General features: G+C 39.3%; 1 protein-coding gene across 2 annotated transcripts in view; it reads left to right on the top strand.

The window, feature by feature from the left end:
* Nucleotides 1–10017: 10017 nt before the first annotated feature.
* Nucleotides 10018–10423, top strand: part of ARF6 (ARF GTPase 6) — a 4081-nt gene continuing 3675 nt past the window's right edge. Inside the window, exons 1-2 of one of the 2 annotated variants that reach the window (XM_077761268.1) lie at nucleotides 10018–10164; nucleotides 10265–10414. The gene's annotated coding sequence lies outside the window, so the exon portion shown is untranslated. Of the gene's footprint in view, nucleotides 10415–10423 lie in introns of both variants that reach the window. The other variant, XM_077761269.1, reaches the window with a different exon arrangement.

Here is a 10423-nt window from a genome sequence, read left to right as displayed (position 1 = left end):
GGAATAGGAATACCTCATTACTGCTTCCCACATATTTTTCACTAACGCTGCACCACAAGTGGTGAGGGGTGCTGGGGATGAGCAACGTGTTGGGAAGAAGGGGTGGGCCTCATTACAATGAAAATACTGACTCTCCACAAGGACTCTTCTGATACTACCCCAGCAGAGAGAGGAAGGGGTACTAGAGGTGGAAGTCTAGCTTTCCATGTGGTCTCCACTGACACCAAGTGTTTGGGTGGGGCTTGTTACTGCCTGTGGGGATAAAAATTCCTATTCTCTACTCTACCTAGTGAGGGGGCACCTCATTAAGAGTCCAGCAAGGGTAGTGGCACCTGGGTGGCTCAGCCAGTTAAGCTTCTGACTCTTGACTTTGACTCAGGTCATGATCTCAGTTTGTGAGTTCAAGCCCTGCATCAGGCTTTGTGCTGACAGTGTGTGCTTTCTCTCTCTCTCCAAAACAAAAAAACAAACAAAAAAAAACGTCTAGTGAGTGGAAATCTAAGCTATTTACCTGGCCTTTGCTACCATGGGTGAAGGTAGGGCCATAGCCTTTTCTTTGTTGTTTGGCTGGAGTACCATAGTTATTTTCCAAAAGTTTTCTATCTTGCTAGGTTGCCCCTTTCCTAATCCTTTGGCTAAAGAGAGCATTCTTTTGTTAGAGTTTTGTTTGTTTGTTTGTTTCATTTCTGACTTTTTAAAAAAAATGTTTTATTTATTTCTGAGAGAGATAGAGAGAGACAGCTTGAGCAGGAGAGGGTCAGAGAGAGAGGGAGACACAGAATCTGAAGCAGGGTCCAGGCTCTGAGCTGTCAGCACAGAGCCCGATGTGGGGCTCGAACCCACAAACCGTGAGATCATGACCTGAGCCGAAGTCAGACGCTTAACCAACTGAGCCACCCAGGCGCCCTCATTTCTGACTTCTTAAGCTCCAAGTCTGAGATAAAAGATGAGGCAAAAAGCAAACCCAGGGAACTCATTACCATGTCACTCGTTGGTGTCTAGTCCAGCCAGTGTGCTTTCTTCTCTCCATCTTTCAGAGTTTTCCTATGCTTGTTTAATATGTAATGTCCAGGGATTTTAGTTACACTTGGAGAGTGGAAATGGAAAAAGTATGTCTACCCCATCTTCCCAGAAGTAGAAGTCTATTATATTAATTTTTATAATTGCCTTCTGTTTAGGGTAATTGATGCTAATAGAAAATCTCCTCCAGTGATTCTGTGATGTTGCTTTCTCCTCCCACATTAAGATAACTATTGCTATAATGTATGGGAATACATTAAATTATTCTAAGAGCTCTAGGGGCACCTGGGTGGCTCGGTCGATTAAGCATCTGCCTTCAGCTCAGGTCATGATCTCATGGTTTGTGAGTTCAAGCCCCACACTGGCTCTCTGCTGTCTCTGCAGAGACTCCTTCAGATTTTCTGTCTCCCTCTTTCTCTGCACCTCCTCTGCTCATGCTTTCTCTTTCTCTCTCAAAAATAAAAATAAAAACTTAAAAAAATTCTAAGAGCTCTATAAAGCAATTCAGAGATAGGCCAAAAGACCAGGTTACAGACCTGTTTACAGCTTTTTATATAGTGAATTTATCAATAGGCCACTCCTTGCCACCCTAATTCTAATGGTGGTTTTATTATGTAACAGTGATAGAAGTATTATGTATTTGTATATTGTACATAATTCTTCCTAACGCATAAAAGTCTGCAATTTTGATATATTTACTTTGCTAAAATTTTGTTTTGCTTGCACACTACATTGTCATTATTTTGTAAAGTTAGTACTTTTATTTATAAGTAACAGCATCCTACTGGAGCTTGCTTTAGCAAGAAGAAAGTTACTTTTATATAAAGATACAGGATGTCTCATAAAACTCAAAGGTTGGTATGCAGACAGGTGCCAAGAAGGGTCTGGAATTGTGCACTGGAACCTAGGAAATAATCCATTTTGTTTCTGTTCCTTTCTGTACATCTGGTTTTTTTTTTTCTTTGTCCCTGAAGACTAACTTCTGTCTGGCATGCAATACTCAAAGCAGAATACAGCCATGACCCAGTGCCTAGTTAGTAGGATATGGATCCACTGGGAAGAGAACGACTAATATGATCTTCCTTCACGTCTGATTTTAGATTCTCAGGAGTGAGAATCTGATCAGTCAATTAGAATAATGAATCTTCCTGTGGTCCAACTGGTATGACCAGAAATGTATGTGTTGAAGAGTCTCACAGAAAAATCAGGACTGCCAGGAATCTATTCCTATATTCCTGTGGATAGGGGGTAGCTGTTTCCAAAGACATCCTAAAAGTATCATATACATTGGGCAACTTGTTCTACTCCTAGAATCTCTGATAAACTGTTAAGGATGTGTCCATAACAAAATTGTTATAAAGTCTCAGGTTAACCTTTTTATATAACCAAGGTTATTACTGGGAAGGTATGCTGAATTCATGACTTATAATGTCAAAAAGATATAAGCAGCAGAAGGGCCCGTGTTTACATTTAAAAATGAAGTCCCAATATCAGAAACTGCTTCCAAAACCCTAGAACTTTCCTTTTCCAGCAAGAATCTAGTTTGGGAAGTTGGCACACAGGCACTGTTCCCCTAGATTACCAGAGAGGATCATAGCACTATAGACTTCAGTCTGTGAAATTGTAATGTTACACCCAAAGCCAGATTTTGGCTTAGCAGGTTTACATTATCTATTACTGTGGACATACAATCCAGTAGGTGTCTTTCTAACCGTACCGAAACATAAATCTTTCTTACTTGAAAAGGAAACAAACCCATAAATTTTGCCTAAAGAAGCCATTGTTAAATTGGTTATAGTACAACATTTACCTAGGACTTTACAACCATATCCACACTTATAAATCTTGGACACTGTGCTCAAAACTATATCTTAGAATAGGACCTACTACAGACAATTGTATACTGATAGTCCAAAGGCACTCAAGAGCAAAAGCTGCTCCCTTGTTTGTTCTTGGTACACCTATGACGTGTGCACAAAGCAAAATAACAAAAGGTTATGGAGGAGGAAATCTCATCTTAATCTACCTGGTTATGTTTTTCGAAAGAATATTTCCTTTCTAACCCAAAGCAAGGTTTTGGATTAGGTTAAGCTACCCATTTACAAGATTGCCAAGCTCTATTTTTCAATACAATTATCTCCTTTTCTCCTTTATTCCCCCCTCGTCTTCTTCCTTCTTCTTACTCATTTTAAAATTCATTCTTTTATTCTATCTCTGAAGCAGCATTGTGTGGCATTTAAAATTATTCATTTGGTTTTTAAACAGTTTTAAATTTACTGGCTTACCACCTTTTCTTGAAATTTGGAAGATTACTTTTTTTCTCTGGGTTCTGTAACATGGAAAGTTCTTCTACCTTGCTTTTACCACCAATTTGGCCATTAGAAAGATTTTCTTGAGAAGCTGAATGCCTTACCAGCAAGTCAGGAAGCAAGGCAGATCAAATCAAGAATACTATGCTGGAGGGAAATAAAAGTAATATAAAGAGCTAATATTGCATGATGGTTTAAATCAGTAAATCTATTTGTTTAGTACCATTGTGACTCATTCATCAATCAGAGGTATTTTACTTACATGCCATTTCCTTCATATATCTCTAACAATAGTTGAAAACAAACAAAATAGAAACAAAACAAGATAAAGCAAAAAACCCCAAAGCCTATAACTGAAGACATTTAAAGCTGGAACCACTATAAAGACAGAACAAGGTTAATTTTTAGCCCTCAGCTATTTGGTGTCCCTTGAATATCTTCCTGAAGAGCACACTATCTGCACCAACAGATAGTAGTATATATGTATAACAGTATATATGTATAACATAGTATACAGTATGTTATTGTATAGTAACAACACATCTGAGTAACTGATAGTACATATCCTGACAACACTACACACAAACTGTTGTTTTATTACTTAATTACAAAGCTTGGAGGACTCAGTTACTTAAGCAATCTGAATGACTTAGTGTCTCTGTTCTAAGAAACAAACAACTCTTTTTCAGAAAATCAATATTGGAGTCTTTGTCAGTTTAGATAGAAATAATAATCTTATTTTAGCTTAAAAATACTTTCCTGATATTTAAAACCAAGTTTCTGACAGCATATGCTTTTTTTTTCTTTTTCTTTTTCTAGAGAGGGAGAGAGGGCAAATGAGGGAGGAGCAGAGGGAGAAGGAGAGAGAATCTCAAGCAGGCTCCATGCCCAGTGCAGAGATGTGGGGCTCCACTCGGGGCTGGATCTCACAACTCTGAGCCCAAGATCTAAGCCAAAATCAAGAGTCAGACAGGAAATGTTATGGTTATCTCCAGGATATGAAATGTTTCCCACTCCAACAATCTTAATAATTCAAATGGTTGATATTAAAGATGATAGTCATGTACTCCCATGAGAAAAAACACAATTTTAGATGGCTGGAAATGATGATTCTAGAATTCTACTTGTCTGACTCCAACTCCAAATGATCACCTAATGGTAAAATTACTAACATATCAGATCTCCAGTTTGCACAATGTTAAAGATTTTTTTACTCATTTATTTTTTTCATGTTTATTTATTTTGAGAGATAAAAATGCAAGCACAAGTGAGGGAGGGGCAGAGAGAGAGGGAGTGAGTGAATCCCAAGTGGACTCCACAGTGTCAGTGCAGACCTCGACCTAGGGCTTGATCCCACAAGTGTAAGATCATGACCTGAGTTGAAATCAAAAGTCAGAAGCTTAACCTACTGAGCCACCCAGATGTCCTGGTTAAAGATTTTATTTTGCATTCTTTGAATTAAAATGTTTACCAGTCAGTGTTCTTATTTACAATCAAACTGACCATGGTTAATTGAACTGAAGATAATTTTATTCGAAGTATATTAAGAGACCAAAGAATTGTCAGGAAGACTGTAGAGACAGGGAAAAGGCACTATTGGAGCTATGCCACAGAACAGTTTTCTGGTGCTTTTACTATAACACTTGTTGCCATTGGCACTTCTGCCACCATCCTATTGGACTCAGTCATTCTGGGCACTTGTCCCAGCAACTCCGTAATTTTGAATCTCTCAAAATTCAAAGCCTGTAGTAGGGCATTGATTAATTAATTGGTTGAGCCCACTTACCCAAACCCTAGCTACTGGGAAGATAGGAAAAGGAATGTATCTATTTGCCCACCTTCATCTTCCCTTCTACCTAGTTTGGGATTCAATAAAATAGGAGAGGTATTTGCATACTGGGCAGCCACATGGCAAGTATCCACAGGCAAATTTTAATCTAGGGCTCGTGAATTCCATCATCCTATGGTTGACAAGTATTTCGTCTTATTTCCTTTTCATTGAATGGCTCTGACTAGTTGATAGTAGTTCCATTAACAATTCAACAAATTTGGCTATAATTTTAGCATATTTTCAAAATACTTTTTTTTTTTTACAAGGATCTCAGAAATATTTATGCCTTTTTCTGACAGGTCTAATGTCTTGGTAAATTATAACAGTGATTAAAGTAGTATTGCACTATGCTATGAAAAAAAGTTGTGTTTGGAGGTATGTATCTTGGGGAAGAGGAATAACAAACAAGTAGAGTTCAGGATTCATAGACTCTTTAACGTGAAGGGAACTTAGCAATTAGTTCAGTGGTTCTCAATTTTAGCAACACATTAGAACCACTGAAGGAGGCCTTTAAAAAAATACTGGTGGGTAGAACTTCTAGCATAGATACTTTGACTTCATCGATCTGGGGTGGGACCCAAGCATTTATGTGGTTTTAAAATGCCCCTGGTGATTTTAATATGCAGCCAGGGTTGAAAACCATAGATCTAATCCAGCTTACTGAGTTCACTCAATTATTTGGCACAATAGAAAAAAGAACACCAGCCTTATTCAAAAAAATCTTAACTTGAATCTCCTTTGTACCATGTTATTCATCTTAAGAAACTAGCTTACCCTTCTCAGTGGCTCAACTCTTTTAACTCTAAAGGGGAATAATATATATTGCCCTAATCAATTAAGAGATTTCTCTACAGCAGAAATAGAAAAAAATGATGATCAGTGAGGATGAAGAACTTACCCAAGTTAAACCTGATCAAGGAGTGTTGGGAGTAATTTAAGGATGTCATTCAGCCTTTCTATTCACTTGTGCCGCCAGAACAGTGTTTCTTTTTGTGGTTGGAAGCCCCGGCTATTAAATAATTTGTTAAAATCTCAGCTGTAATTCAATGTGTTTCTAGCTTTATCATTTTCACCTTTAATATTGCTAAAAATGAGATGAAATTTTCATACTCAGGCATAACTCAAGTAATAATTAAGGTTTTGATTGGAATATAACTTCTTTTTATGGTTAAAGAGGAAGAACTAGAAAGTGATTCCTTAGCGAATACAGAAAGAGGACAAAGGAGTGAACTATTATTTTGGTTCCTAGTGTCTCTTCAGATATTTTTAAATATTTGCATCCATTAAAGTTACCAAGAATACTTAGAAATTAAAATTATTTGTTTTCATTGTCTTAATTGGATTTTTTAGTTTTAATTTTGAGAGTCTTGATCTTTACTGTGTTATCAAGAAATAATTGAGACTTTATTTTACTACATACCCAGTACTATGGTAGGGACTAAGTGTTCAAAAATGAAAAGGACATGAAACCTCCCTTAAAGAGCTTATAAACAGATAGGTATAATACCAAGGGAGAGCTAAGTCTCCCGCCTCAATTTTGGTTGGAAAGGATTAGAAATTTTTCTACAGATATACTTTATAATAGCTTCTTGTTTACTCTTTATTTCTACTGCTATTAGTATTCCTGGGGGCTGTAGTCTTCTTTAAACTAGATGGAGCTCAATGCTGGATAAGTCTAGACTAAAGGCTCAAAATGAAGCCATAAACAAGGGATGCTACCTTCCTCAAACAAGTATGTAGTCCGACCACCCTCACGGTGTGGTCAGAACTGTCCTTAGCACTGTACAGCATAAAAAGAAATATAGGACACAGTCATAAAGAATGAATGATTAAGAGCTTTAGGAACTCAGAAATAGGGGTAAATAGCATGGAGTGCTATTGTTAAAGACTTGTTTATCTTATTTGAAAATCAAAAACCTAAGCCCTTTTTAAAAGAATCTTTTTGTTATTAACATGGTGTTAGTCAAGAATATCATGACAGGGGCGCCTGGGTGGCTCAGTCGGTTGACCGTCCGACTTCGACTCAGGTCATGATCTCACGATTGGTGGGTTTGAGCCCTGCGTCAGGTTCTGTGCTGACAGCTAGCTCAGAGCCTGGAGCCTGCATCAGATTCCATATCGCCCTCTCTCTCAGACCCTCCTCTGCTCATGCTCTCTCTCAGGAATAAATAAAACATTAAAAAAAAAAAAAAGAGTATCATAAAACAAAATATGTGGTTGTTCAACAGATTAGAAATTATGGCGTTTTCTGAAGGAGAGCCTTGTTTCTAAGTAATCTGGAGAAATCTTTTCATTTGTAGGCTTTGAGTTAAAAAGCAGAGATCAATTTTTCTGTAGTTTTGGGGAATTCATTTGTGTTTAAAACAAAACAGTGAAACAGGGTACACACTGAGAACTGTAATACTTTGTTTCATAAATGCATATTTTAGTTTACCTGTAAATACAGAATGGAAAAAATATTTTTTAAATTTACTATTTTTGAATTGCTGTTTCAAGAAGAAATCAAGAAAATGTTTCATCAGTGGTATGATTTATTAGTTGACTAAATTGTTACCTTTTACAGATATTTCGGTTTTATTGAAATGTACTTACTTTCCTTTTCAACTGCCATGATTATATATACAAAGTTAAAATTTTCACTGTATTTATTTTCTGGCCATTATATTGTTTACGATTATTACTTAAAATAATTTATTGTATGATGACCCACTCTAGGTATCCAATACTGCAACCCCAGACAAAAATAATATGTCCCTTTCCTTTTTTATTTAGTCTTATTTGTGGTATAATTGACATTCATTCATTCAAATAATGATGTCACTGGGGATATTACATTGACAAAATAAGGTCTCTGCCTCAATGAAGCTTGCATTCTGGTGGAATATAAATGGGAGATGAGTTTCAAAAATAAACCTTTTAGCCCTAACACAGTGACAGTGCCACGTAGATGCTAAGGCTTCTGCTTTTCATTATATCACTCCTTCCATTGAAAACTATATCCAAGCCCAGCAGTTCAATCTCCCATCTACTTGGAAAAACTGGAATCTACTATGAAAAACTATTATGTTGGAATGCAACAAAATACAATCCCTCTATTTGCCATATATAAATATATAAACATATATGTAACTATATATAGTGAAATATAACAATAAGTACTACAGCACTTTATAAAGTATTTAGAAAATACTGTAATGGAGATGCTAAAGAACTGTGTGAGGTAGTCAGGGAGATAGCATAATTTCGGGGTTAAGAGAGGGTCCTGTAGATTCATGACTTAATCTCAGCTATGACCTTCAAAAAACAACTTACCCTCTTTGTCCCTAAGTTTCCTCATATGGAAAATACTAATACTCAAAGCTACTTCACATGGTTGCTATGCAGATTAAAAAATATAAAGTACAGTATTTAGTATGGTGTTTGCCATAACTAACACTCAATAAATGGTGACTGTTTTTGTTAGTGTTATCATCCTTCATCTGACTTTATGATAAAGAAAATGAAGTTTATGAAGGTTGAGGATTCACAGCTATAAAACGCAAGGCAACACTTTGAACTCTAATCTTCTCACTCCAAAATCCTTCTTTCAGTTTTATGACAATGCCTATTAAGGCAGATGGAAAGTAAATTAGATCATTGACAGAATATTAATAACTCTAGTAAGTTTATTTTGGCTGAAGCTTATAAGGTTATCATTTAACCAATCTACCATTATCAAATTTTATTATATTGTGAAATAAGTACCCTATTCTATGCTGTTATAGCATCTTCCTTTTTTAAAAAACCTATTTCCTGTTTTTCCTCCCCTTGGTTCATTTATTTTAAACTTTCGCATTGCTTTAACTCTAACTTTATCTCTAACCATTTGATACAAAAAGGTTTCCTAAAGCTTTCCACAAACATTTTGTTATTTGCCTTCCAACAGAGTACAAAGAGCAAGGTCGGCATTACACTTGGTTTACACATGAGATAACAAACTTAGCAAGGTTAAATGCCTAGATCCAGGCCTAGATCTAGCAAGTCTTTCTGATTCCAAACGGTATGCTAAGATTATTATCATCTAGGCTTCTTAAAGTCAAGAGAGGGTGGGTGAGAAGTTACTGCTTATCACACTAAAAGGAGGTAAATACTTAAATAGGAAAAGTTTTCACCTTAAAAAGTTGACAATGTGCCAAGTGCACGGGAACTCTTGATAACACTGTCATTTCTAAGTCTCTTGATAACATTGTCATTTTTAAGTAACGTGGACTGGTCCTGAAAAGATGTGTAAGACAGGGATCAAACACTCAAAAGAAGGTCTAGTAAAAGCGCCAAGCCCAGTAAAAGCGCCGCATTGACTGGCAGATTCCCTACAAAACACTGACCTCCCACTTGTCTTTCAGGAAATGAAAGGGATAAGGGAGGCCAAGGAGGGGTTGGGGGAGACGTAGAAACAGCATGTAGGGCTTTCCTGGGAGACAGAGGACACGCGGAGGCTGGGGCGGGATGGAGAGAACTCGCGGAGCACCTGACGGGCACCGACGTCTGAGAACACGTCTGGAAGCAGCATGGGGAGGCCTTCACCGTGGGAGCGGGCTGCCCGTGGGCCCCACCCTGTGGCGCTCCCCAGTGGTTTTGCTCCTTTGGTTCGAGCGGGGTGGAGGAGGAGAGCGCGCGGAAGAGAAACGCTGAAAGTACAGGGGCCGCTATTGTAGCGACAGGTGGGCGCGGGTCAGAGTCCGAGTTTCGCGGGTCTTGGGCCTGACCGCACCCGCGAGGCCTCCGAGCCGCCGTAGCCCCGCCCCCTCCGCGCGTGGCGCCCCTGACGCTTGGCGCGCGGGCCGCTCTCCTCACAGAGGTCGCTCTCGTCGAACGGTCGGCCTTGTTGCGCCTGCGTGATCGGGAGGGGAAGTGAGGCGGTTTCTTCGGCGCCTTTTCCGGCGGCGGCGGCGGCGGCGGCAGCGGCAGAGCTGGGAGGAGGAGGTGGAGGCGAGAGGGAGCCCGCGCTCAGGGCGGCGGCTGGAGGTAACCTCCTGAACTGAGCCGGAGAAGCGGGCCACCTCGGCCTCCGCTCCCCTCTGGTGCCCCGCCAGTAACTCCCTTCTTCCTCTCTGTGTCTCCGCAGGCGGCGCACCAAGTTCCCGCGAGGATCAATGACCTGACGAGGCGCCGGAGCCGCGCTGATTCTCGGGTGGCCTGGGTCGGTGAGCCCGGTGCTCGTGGACCGGCGGACGGGCCGGAGGGCCTCGGTCTCCCGCGGCGGAGTGAGGAGAAGGCGGAGGAG

Source organism: Crocuta crocuta, unplaced genomic scaffold (genome assembly GCF_008692635.1).
Source record: "Crocuta crocuta isolate KB4526 unplaced genomic scaffold, BGI_CrCroc_1.0 scaffold163, whole genome shotgun sequence".
Taxonomy (NCBI): domain Eukaryota; kingdom Metazoa; phylum Chordata; class Mammalia; order Carnivora; family Hyaenidae; genus Crocuta; species Crocuta crocuta.
This window is presented reverse-complemented; position numbering and strand designations above follow the sequence as displayed.